The sequence below is a fragment of the Rutidosis leptorrhynchoides genome, chromosome 7 (genome assembly GCF_046630445.1).
Source record: "Rutidosis leptorrhynchoides isolate AG116_Rl617_1_P2 chromosome 7, CSIRO_AGI_Rlap_v1, whole genome shotgun sequence".
In the NCBI taxonomy this organism is placed as follows: Eukaryota; Viridiplantae; Streptophyta; class Magnoliopsida; order Asterales; family Asteraceae; genus Rutidosis; species Rutidosis leptorrhynchoides.
In genome coordinates, this window is record NC_092339.1 from 96,408,074 (window position 1) to 96,420,728 (window position 12,655).

At 35.4% G+C, this 12,655-nt stretch overlaps 1 non-coding gene across 1 annotated transcript; it reads right to left on the minus strand.

Moving 5' to 3' along the window:
• Positions 1–8,570: 8,570 nt before the first annotated feature.
• On the minus strand, positions 8,571–8,677 carry LOC139860713 (small nucleolar RNA R71). Its single transcript, XR_011763339.1, has one exon. It is a non-coding gene; the product is annotated as a small nucleolar RNA R71 (small nucleolar RNA).
• Positions 8,678–12,655: the final 3,978 nt, after the last annotated feature.

Genomic DNA, 12,655 nt, shown 5'->3' on the forward strand with positions numbered 1-12,655 from the left:
CACCCTGTTTTTCCCCGTACATGATTTATAGGTGTATTGTGTATGTACGATAGGCGTATGAAAGGTTCGGGACATGTTTGGGTGTTGAGGTCTTGTATGCAAGGAAAGGTGTTAGACCACGTTGAATGTCGCGGCGTGACAAAGGAGGCCGCGGCGCGGCATTTAACTGGAATCCAGATCAGAAGCTTGATTAAAAATGATCCCAGAACTAGACAACTGTCGCGGCGCGACATTTAAGGCCGCGGCGCGGCGATACGGGCAAACTGGTACCAGATTCTTGTAATTTTAATTAAGGTTCAAGGGTAATTTAGTCATTTCATGTTTGAGCCAGATTTGAGGCTTTAACCTCATCCACCCATTTCATTTCTCATTTTAATTTCCCTTTTCTTTTCATTTTTCCTCTCAAACTCAAACACCCATTTGATTTCAAAAGGATTTTTCGAAAGGAAGGATCGGGAGTTGATCTTTGGCGTAGCTGACAAGTGTGTTCTCCTCGTTCCTAGCTACACGGTGATACTAGTGATAAGCTCTAACTCCGAATTTCATTTTCGTGTTCATCATTCAAATTTAGGGCTTTTGATTGTATGATTCATAGGTGAAACCCATTTAGTTGTTAATTGGAGATTAACACCAATATTTGGGTTTATTGTTGTTAAAGGTGGGTTTTGGGTTGGTTAATGATTTAACCATGTTTAAGACTTGTAAATGGTGTACAATCACTAGCATTAGTGATTATTGATGTTTTGGAGACTTTTAGGGTTTTCGTGGTTGACTAATTTTGACTAGAGTCAAAATTAGGGTTTGTTGAGGATTATAACCCGAATGTCGAGTCGATGAGGTTTGTAAACTTAAAATGGATTAAGTTGAAGTATAAAACCGAGTTAAACATGTTTTGGTGTCAAAACTTGTAAATGGTGAGATTTTGACTTAATGGATCAAAATTAGGCTTTATGGGCGATTTTGAGAACGATAAGTGTTTAACACTTGTGTTCGGGTTTAATTGGCATATTAGGACTATTATCACTTGTGTTAGTGATTATTGGTTAGTTTGGGCACGGTTTGTGCTTGGAAGTGCAATTGGGTCGAATTTGCACAAAGTGTTAAATTGGGTTGGTTTGTAAATCCAATCTAAGTGTGTTGTTGAATTTGTGATAATGGATTAGGTACTTTCCATTGACGAGTTGCGGATTACTTGGAAGCATTTCATCAAGGCGACAAGGTGAGTGTTAATATCCTATGTGCATATGTATGTGTAGGATGGGTGCGGGTCGGGTGAAGTGGTTCTCGGTTATAGAGCTCACTTCACATATAGGTGGATTTTTATGGACTTGTGTATAGGTCCAATTGACATGGTTGTGCATTTTGGTTGACCACCTTTGGCCAGGTACACGTTTTGTGTGTACGTTATCACACGTGTTGTGATGTGGAGTATATAACCCCAATGGCAAAGGGTTGATATTGTTGTGATGTGGATAACCCCGATGTGGTGGATTTTATAATCCCGTGACCGTGGAATTTGCGTTGGAGAAGTGGATCTCGTGTGGTTCGAATTCACGATGACGCGTGTAGTTCGGTCATCTTATCGGAAGTGAATCTCGTGTAGTTCGGATTCACGATGACGCGTGTTGTTCGGTCATCTTGTTGAGGTAGTAATCTCGTGTGGTTTCGGATTACTAAGGCTCGTGTAGTTCGGCCAACCTCGATGTTGTGAAGATAGTAATCTCGTGTGGTTTCAGATTACGAAGGCTCGTGTAGCTCGACCAATCTTCATTGTGGCGTTTGGTATTCGGTAATGGGTTAAGGGGTTAACCTTATTCGTTTTATATTGTTATATATATTAATGTAATGTTGTGTTGTAGCTAACCCTCCGGGTGTAGCTTATTGGCGTTGTTCACATCGTCGTAGGTGAACTTACTTGTTGATATCTTTAGCTTGTTGCTTAGAGATAGTACAGTATGCTTAGTATAGTTGCCTTATTCATGGATGCTTCGGTATGCGGTATTTGATATTTGTGTGGCGTGTCCAATTTATACATATATATGTATGTAGTATATTATCATTCACTAAGCGTTAGCTTACCCTCTCGTTGTTGATATTTTTATAGGATCGCATGCTTGGCGGCTCGGGTAAGCTTGGGGATTAGAGATCTTGGCTAGGTTGCTTAGAAGATCTTGCTTTTGTATTCGATTAGGATTTGGGTAGCCTAGTCCCAAATCACCATGCTCGGTTTTGGTTGGAAACTAAACTAGTCGAGTCGTGTATGTCTGTTTGGACAATTAATCAATGTATCAAATGTTTTAAGGTTTATTAAACCTTCTATTGTATTAACGATGTTTATGGAAACACAATTGGGACCTAAAGTATTATTTAACATGTATTAAAAGGAAAAAATTTTATGGGCCGGTTTTAATACGGGTTGGGTTATTACAAGTGGTATCAGAGTATGGTCTAAGAGATTTAGGTGACTTGAGATAGGTGCCTAGACTTAGGCTTTTGTGTGTGCTTAATTTGTTGCGGGACTTGTAGGATTACGGGTCAGAACGGGTTATAGTTAGTGCCTTGTTTGTAGGTGGACTAACTAGGATTTTTGGCTTGTGTTGTGATGCTATTCCCTTGCGTGTGTTTATATCGCGTGGAATCGTCGTTGTATTGGTTATATCATCGAGCGAATCGGTCGTTGTACTAATGAGTTGAGACGACGTGTGTGCGTAATAAGGACTTGCAAACCTTATTAAGGGTGCAAATTGTGTCTAACAAGTGATGTACGACGAGTGTTGAGCAAGATGGGGCGGTGTTATGCGTGTTATTTTATACGTTCGTGGACTAATCGTTTTGCATTCTTTAGAATGACGAAGCGAAACGAGATCGAGACGAATGACAGGAGTTTAACTCTAGAGTTGCGGCCGCCATTGCGAAGCCAATGAGTGCGTTTCGAGAAGAAATGGATAGGAAGTATTCCGAATTTCGGGGTAGTGATGAAATGGAGCGTTGTCTTAAGAGCTTCATTAGGACTAAACCCCCGATGTATGACGGGAAACCGGATCCTTTGGTAAGTACAACTTGGATCTCGAATGTCGAAGGGTGTTTTCGTACTATTGAATGCCCTCCCGAGAAGAGGACAAGACTCGCTACTAGTTTGTTGCGGGGTAGGGCGAAGGATTGGTTGGATGGTAAGATTGATCTTGTCGGTGGTGAACCGTTTATGGTGTTATCATGGGACGGGTTTAAGAAGGAATTCTTCGAGGAGTTCCGGACTTCAGCCGATTTGTCGGAAATGCGTAATGAGTTGCGAAATTTGCAACAGGGTTCTATGGATTTGAATACTCTCAAGACGACCTTTATGGCGAAGGCTCGTTTTTGCCCAGAGTATTTGGGGAATGATAATTTGTTGATGCAAGATTTCTATCGAACCTTGAATGATGACTTGAAGAATAAGATTAGCCGAGGTCACGCGAATTCGTTTGCGGAATTATTCGCCGTGGCTAGAGGTTTCGAGTCGTATACGCGATCAAAGATTGGTGAACCTTCAAGTGAGAGAAGGGTTGTTTCGTATGGTGCTCCGAATAAGAGGACTAAGGGTCCGAGTGTGAGCACGGGTGGTACGCGGACGGGTACACCGGATTCTAGTGCATCTAGATGTTACAATTGTGGCATGAGGGGTCACAAGTCTTGGGAATGTTCGGTACCAAAGGGTGATGGTATGGTGTGCTTCAATTGCCAAGAAGAAGGACATCGTAAGTCGGAATGTCCCAAGTTAGCGGGGACGGGTGCGGCAAGGAGACGTTATGGTACGTTTCATTTTAATAAATATGTCCTTTGATTATTTAATAAGTGCCGTTGAATTTGAGTTTGTAAAATGCCTTGTGTTGTGCATATTGTTGTTATGGGTGACGTTCCTAATGGAAGTACCCTATGGTGATGTTTTGATTAATGGGCGAAGGGCGTAAGACTTGGTGCAACCAAGCATTCCTTAGTATTTGGAAATGTTTCTACCAAGCCATGGAAATGGGTTTTGGTGTTCGATTGTTAAGCGCGTGTTCGCTATAATGTGGAAGTTGATGAACCATGAGGTTCGTCGGGTGGATTGAAACCCTTGAAATCGAGTGTTTTGGGTCTCGATGTATGTTGGTGAAGGAGTCTACGTGACGCGATAGTAGGTGCCTCTTTTATACCTACTAGCGTGATGTTTGACTCCGATTGTGTTGCGGTTACATTGTACTTAGGGTACCGGAGTGAAACCCTTAGGTACATGAGTGACTAGATGGAAATTGACAAACTAGAGCAATTGAATGATTGCGAGGGTGTGGTTTGTGTAATCGTGGTACACTTTTTGTTCGAAGTGTTTAAGGATTGATTGAAATCCTTCGTGTGCTCAAGGCTGGAGCAAGATATGGTGATGGGTCATGTGAGCCCAATTGTTGGTAAAGTCTACCTTTGGTAGCACTGTACGGTTGTACGAGTTGTGGATATTGGAACGTAGTTCCAAGTGGGGGAGTGATAATGCTAAAAACGAACATATATTTCATAGCATTATTCCTCAAGAAAGACAAGCTTTTAGTTGCAATTGTTCTATTTACAAGTGATATTCGTTTAAATAATAAAAGGTGAAGACAAAAGACAGATTTGACGAATTGAAGACGCAAACGACCAAAAAGCTCAAAAGTACAAAAGACAATCAAAGAGGTTCCAATTATTGATAAGAAACGTCTCGAAATTACAAGAGTACAAGATTCAAAACGCAAAATACAAAATATAAAATTGTACGCAAGGACGTTCGAAAATCCGGAACCGGGACCAGAGTCAACTCTTAACGCTCGACGCAACGGACTAAAAATTACAAGTTAACTATGCATATAAATATAATATAATATATAATTAATTATATTAATTATATATATATTATATATATATATATTATAAAACCGTCGGCAGAGAAACTCCAAGGGTGTGAGCTGTAAATACATTCTCCGCGACTCGCGGAGTTTGAAGAGGATTTTGCCGCGAGTCGCGGAGCCCCAAAAATCAACTCTGGCTATAAAGCAAACCGAATTCTGATCATTTTTCATATTCTATTTCTCTCTTCTCTCATATATACGATATATATATATATATAATTTATATTTTAATTTTAATTTTAATTATAATTCTAATAATAAGGGTATGTTAGCGAATATTGTAAGGGTGTAAGTCGAAATTCTGTCCGTGTAACGCTACGCTATTTTTAAATCATTGTAAGTTATGTTCAACCTTTTTATATTAATGTCTCGTAGCTAAGTTATTATTATGCTTATTTAAAACGAAGTAATCATGATGTTGGGCTAATTACTAAAATTGGGTAATTGGGCTTTGTACCATAATTGGGGTTTGGACAAAAGAACGACACTTGTGGAAATTAGACTATGGGCTATTAATGGGCTTTATATTTGTTTAACTAAATGAAAGTTTGTTAATGTTAATATAAAGATTTACAATTGGGCGTCCCTATAAATTACCATATACACTCAATCGGACACGATGGGCGGGGTATTTATATGTACGAATAATCGTTCATTTAACCGGACACGGGAATGGATTAATAGCCACTAGAATAATTAAAACAGGGGTGAAATTACATTCAAGGGTAAATGGTGTAATTGTTAACAAAGTAGTAAAACCTTGGTTTACACGCAGTCGATAACCTGGTGTATTCATTAAACAAAGTATTAAAACCTTGTTACAATTCGAATCCCCAATTAGTTGAAATATTTAACTTCGGGTATAATAATAATTTGATGAGGACACTCGCACTTTATATTTATGACTGATGGACTGTTATGGACAAAAACCAGACGGACATATTGAATAATCCAGGACAAAGGACAATTAACCCATGGGCATAAAACTAAAATCAACACGTCAAACATCATGATTACGGAAGTTTAAATAAGCATAATTCTTTTATTTCATATTTAATTTCCTTTATTTTATATTTAATTGCACTTCTAATTATCGCACTTTTATTTATTGTTATTTAATCGCACTTTTAATTATCGTACTTTTTAATTATCGTAAGTTTATTTTATCGCACTTTTATTATTCGCAATTTCATTATCGTTATTTACTTTACGCTTTAATTTAAGTCTTGTATTTATTTTATATTTTACATTAGGTTTTAACTGCGACTAAAGTCTTAAAATCGACAAACCGGTCATTAAACGGTAAAAACCCCCCTTTATAATAATAATATTACTTATATATATATTTGTATTTTTAATAAAAGTAAACTAATATAGCGTTGAGCTTTGTTTAAAGATTTCCCTGTGGAACGAACCGGACTTACTAAAAACTACACTACTGTACGATTAGGTACACTGCCTATAAGTGTTGTAGCAAAGTTTAAGTATATCCATTCTATAAATAAATAAATATCTTGTGTAAAATTGTATCGTATTTAATAGTATTTCCTGCTAAAATTAATAACTATTTTATATACACCTCGCATAATACCAAGTATTTTTGGCGCCGCTGCCGGGGACTATCTTAAAAGCCGGAAGCGCAACGCTAATATAAAAAAAAAAAGATTTTTTTAGCTTACTTCTATTAAAAATTCGTTTTTGTAAAAATACGTTTTAAAAATTCGAAAATATAAAAAGAAAAACAAAAATATAAGTATTTTTTTAAGATTTTGTTAAATATTTAAGTTTTATAAGTTTCTTTATTTTTATTTTAGTTTATAAAAATATAAGTTTTATTTTAATATTTTTTATTTATTTAAAAACAGAAAACAGAAAATAAAAAAAAAATAAAAATAAAGAAAAAAACGCGTAGATTTAAAACTGTGCCAGAGTTGAAATTTGGATCCCCGCGACTCGCGGGGTTTGATGCAATAATTGCCGCGACTCGCGGAGCTTCTCTGACACACGGACAGAAGCCCTAATTCAGCATTAATTACGGGTTTTAATTAATTATTATTATTTAAACCTAATTATTATTATTATTATTATTAGTTTTATTTTAAGATTTACTTTTTATTTAATTTGTTTTATTTAGTATTAATTAGTTTACTTAAATTGTAAAATTAGTAGTTTTATTAAATAAAATAATATTTTTATAAAAATTGTACTTTTTACAACTTTTTATTTATTTTTATATTTTGTCCCTTTTTAATCATTGTAGCGTAATATTTGTATTTTTAGCTCATATTTAATTTTAAACTTAGTTTTTGCTATAGTTATTTTTACTCCTAGATTTTTAGGCTTTGCCGTAGAATTCCTTAAGTGCTTTTTCTTTAGACTAAGATTTAGGTACTTTAGAATTTTGCGACGCCTTTTTAAGTTTTAGTTTCTTTTTAAGTTATTTCCATTTGGGATTTAGTTTTTCCTGTAAGCTTTAATATTTTTAGACACCTTTTACTATGTATCAATTATCATTTCAATTAGTAATTTCAATTTGCAATTATAATTTTAAGTTAGTTGTAGTAATAAGGTTAGGTTAGTCAAGTATTTTTAAGTTTTTATAAGTTTCTTTTATTTTTCCGTCACCTTTTATTTTTCAACCATTTTTTCTTTTTCGACCTTTTTCGACGAACTCTTTTTCTCTCTTATTTCTCGCTATTCTAGTTTTTAGGACTTAGAATTTTTTCTACTTCTTATCTAAATTTCTTAAAATTACGAAAATTTATTTTGAGTGGTTAAATTGATAGACATCAAAATTTTCTGGTTCGTAGTAATAGTTGGATTTGTACGTGGACCGGGTTATTGGAGCCAAACAGTACTCAATTATATTGAGACCAAACGAATCCTGCCCCTCTGCTGCATCTTTTGGCTATTCGAAACGTGGGCAAAATCAGAAAAGTCTATTGATTGGATAACTTATTATAATTTTTCTTTCCTTTTAAAAACTAATAGGATATTCAGTGAATGCACCGAGCAAGACGTTCACCACCTTTTGTACGTTCACCACCTGTAACTAGATCAAGACATTTAGCAAATATTGTCGCCGTTGATTTTTCTTTAGAATCGTCATCTAGTCGAACAAGAACTCCAACTCAAATTTCCGATAATCCATCTTTTGAACCCGACTTCACAATTAAGAACCCGGAGCATATTCAAGGACAATTCCAAGATCTTGAACCACTAATTATTCCTCCTGAGCCACAAACCATTAAATCAGAATCCTCTAGTGATTCGTATTCAACAAATTCAATTATGGAAGTAACGGAACCTCTAAGTATGGAAGATCGAATGAGAGCCACACGCACGGGCCAAGGTCACGCCATTATTAAGCCAGAAGTTAATGCGCCGGATTATGAAATCAAAGGACAAATTCTACACATGGTAACTAACCAATGCCAATTCAGTGGTGCACCGAATGAAGATCCTAACGAACACCTTCGTACGTTTAAAAGAATTTGTACACTATTCAAAATCCGAGAAGTGGAAGATGAGCAGATCTATCTCATGTTGTTTCCTTGGACTTTAAAAGGAGAAGCCAAAGATTGGTTAGAATCGTTACCTGAAGGGGCGATTGACACATGGGATGTCTTAGTTGAAAAATTTCTTCAAAGATTCTTTCCGGCATCTAAAGCCGTGAGACTTCAAGGAGAAATTGTTACGTTCACACAAAAGCCAAATGAAACATTATATGAGGCGTGGACAAGATTCGGAAGGATGTTGAGAGGATGTCCTCAACACGGTTTAGACACTTATCAAATAGTACAAATATTCTACCAAGGTGTCAACGTTGCTACACGAAAAGACATCGACATAACAGCTGGTGGTTCCATTATGAAGAAAACCGCAACTGAAGCTTACAAAATTATTGATAACACAGCCTCCCACTCGCATGAGTGGCACCAAGAAAAAGATATTTTTCGTTCATCTAAAGTGGCTAGAGCCGATTCTAGCCATGACTTTGATTCCGTTTCAGCAAAAATAGATGCTTTCGAAAGACGAATGGAAAAGATGAATAAAGATATTCACGCAATACGAATCAGTTGTGAGCTATGCGGTGGACCACACTTATTGAAAGATTGTCACATTGAACCAACATTGGAACAACGAGAGAATGTTTCCTATATGAACCAAAGGCCTGGAAATAATTATCAAAATAATTATCAACCGCCAAAGCTAAACTTCAATCGAAATCAAAACATTCTTTACAATCCAAAAGGACCCGAAAATAACTGGTATAACCAACAAGGTACGAATAACCAACCAACTCAAAACAACACTTTCAATCAACAAAGACCTGGCTTATATAAACCACAACAACAAACCGAAGAGAAAAAGTCAAATATGGAAGACGTGGTATTCAAGCTAGTTGAATCTCAAACACAATTTATTGAAACTCAAACCCAAACGAACGAGAGATTTGATCAGTCATTAAGAACTCAACAAGCTTCCATTTTGAATCTAGAAAAACACGTAGGTACTCTTGCTAGCATGATGAGTGAGAGGGAACAAGGAAAGCTACCGAGTAATACTGAAGTAAATCCTCGGAATGAGAATGTTAATATGGTTTCAACGAATTCTGAAAAACCAGCACCAGAAGATGGGAAGGTTTTAGATGAGAGTAACAATGAAGAAGTTACACCACCACCACCCGAGTATGTAAAGCCAGTGGTGGCACCATACAAACCACCCATCCCGTTTCCAAGAAAAGGAGTTGAGTATGAGCAAGTAATAAGTAATAAAGATTGTGATACTTCTGGAAAAAAGAAGAAGAAAAAGAATAAGAAAGTACAAGAAACAAAAGCCGTAGAAGTAAACCCGGTGAAGACAGTTCCACCAAAACCTCCACCTAGGGTAGGTGATCCGGGTGAATTTATTGTTCCCTGTCTACTTAGTGATTGTGTCATGTATGATGCACTAGCAGATTTAGGTGCAAGTGTAAGTGTTATGCCTCTTTCATTATATAAGAGATTAGGAGTAGGTAAGTTAAGTCCAACGGATATGAGTGTTCGACTCTTTGATCAAACCATTAAGCACCCAGTTGGAATTGCTGACAACCTACCCGTTCAAGTAGGCAATTTAACCTTTCTAGTCGAATTTATTGTCATTGACATAGAAGAGGACCCAAACATTCCTCTAATTTTAGGTCGGCCATTCTTAGCGTCCACCAAGGCGTTATTTGATGTAGGAAATGGAAGAATGACACTTAAAAGTGGTGACAAATCGATCACCTTTATGATTCGAAAGTCTAAATCTCCACCAGCCAAAACCGTTGAACCAGTAAAAACAATTGGTAAGAACCATGTGTTTTTACCAACTCCAACGGTAATACTTAGCAATAATGAAACGCCTAAGTGTGGGGAAAATGAAGTAACACCTAATGATGACATGATAACAAAGAACCCCGTTGTTGATACGAAATTAAATGATCCCGTTATTAATAGTTCAATGAAGAAACTTATTAAACGGATTCGCGATGCTAGAACCAAGGGGAACTTTAAGTTATGTAACCGGTTAGTATCCAATCTATCACCTAAAGAAAAGGAGAAACTAGTTGAAATTGTGGAAATTACACAGGAATCCGACCAATGGCTTAAAGAAAAAGTCACGGATATGCAAGTTGATTATGGACCAAGAGAAATTAACGATGAAGTTAATCACAATTTTGACACCACGGCTACCTAAGTGTGGGGAGATTCAAATGTTCTAAAAAGAAAATGCTATCTAGAGTTAGTTGTTCTGTTCTCGTGTAGTTCTGAGAATGGAACCCGATTGGTCTTTCCCTAGCAGACCCTAAAGAACTAGTCTTCTCCCCCCATTCTGAATTTTTATTTTTTTTAGGTTTTTACAAAATGAAGACTGCCTGTGAACTAAACCATGGTCTAATGCTACACGCTTTGATCACTAAACGTAATAATGACATACTACCGAGAGAAATAGTATCAGTAATCAGAGAAAGAATGGACGGAGTTAGAAAAGAATCCAGATGCGAAGATAATAAGTTACAATTTGGTAAAGGAAAATCAAAATCCGCAGCGAAAAGAAGAGCACGACACCTAGAAAGATGTCACAAATGCGGAAAATGGTCACATGGAGGTAAATGTTCAAATAATCAAACCTATTCAAATACCGAATTTGTTACTTTATGCAGAGACGGACCGTTCATATGTTTAGAAGAAAAGATACTGAATGCTCGAGGTTACGCCTATGTAGCTATGGAAAACCAATTAAACCGACTATCTTATGAATGGGATAGATCATATAACTAAGAAATCTATTTCACAGGTATGTCTGTACATTTTTTATTTTTATTTTTATTTTTAACCTTTTGATAATAAACGCTAATTTGTTCGCTAAAAAGTATTAAATTGGTATTAAATAAAATTAGGTTTGGCGACCGAAATTATTGATATCATTCAAAAATTTATTACATCACTGCGAAATTTAACGTTTATTCTTAAGGTATAAATATCTTTAATCAATCAACCCAAAATATTTCAAAAATTCGTCATGAGTTAAATTAGGTCTTGGAACCGAAATTACTTTACCGAAAAGAGGGGCGCATATTTTTGATAATATTTGATTGATTAAAGTGGGATAAAAAGACAAAAAGATTTTTAAATTTATTTTTACCATGTTTTTAAAATTAATATTTAAATCTTAAATTAATATTATAAACTTTGTAAAAACAATATATTTAAAATATTTGAAAAATTAATATAAATTTTTAATTTTATGCATTTCAAATTTTAAGTTTGGTGTGAATTTTTAATATTTAAAATATAAATTTTTAATTTTATGCATTTCAAATTTTAAGTTTGGTGTGAATTTTTAATATTAATTTTGAATTTTATATTTAAGTTGTGTGAATTTAAAAACAAAAATTTACTTTATCTCATTAAGTTAAGAATATGATTTTTAAAATTCGTCGTAAGTTGAAGACTAGGTCTTTGAACCGAAATTGCTTTACCCGAGGGAGGGACGAGAACTTTTATTATCATTATTTTTAATCTTATTGAATTAGAGTATGCCAAAAACATTGAAAAAACCCAAAAATCTTAGCTTTTAAAACAATCGCTACAAAAAGATAAATTTTAAAATTTTGTCGAGAGACGGACTAGGACATCGATCCGAAACGACCTCGTCCTAAATAACAAGGGAAACAAAATTTTAAAATTAATTTCTTAATTGTTTTCAAAAGTTAATGATTATAAAAAAAAAAAACAAAAAAAAAACAAACTCCGCGACTCGCGGAGTTTGAAGTGTATTTCGCCGCGACTCGCGGAGAGGCCGAATTACAGAAAAAAAATAAAAAGAGCTGAACGATCAGTTTCAGTCCCCAACCCAAAAACTCAAAAACAAACTGCGAAAAAACCCCGAAAATACACCCAAAAACACCCCAAAAATCCCAATTTTTAACCGTTAATAACCAAATTTTTTGCTAAAATCATGTTGAGAAGGATGCTATCTAAGAATTACTCAAGAAAAACGGTAAATTTCTACACCTAAACACCATTTAATTCGAAATTTGGTGTTCTTGAGTCATTTTTTCCCCAATTTGATTTTGATGCTTTTTAGTGTAATTAGACTTAAATTGTTTATGTATTATGCTTGTATAACCTAGATTGATGCTGTTTAACATGATTAGAAGCCTTAAACTTCAAATTTTGAATAATCTAGGGTTTGTGTTCTTGAGCAATTTGGGGCTTTTTGATATAAACAGG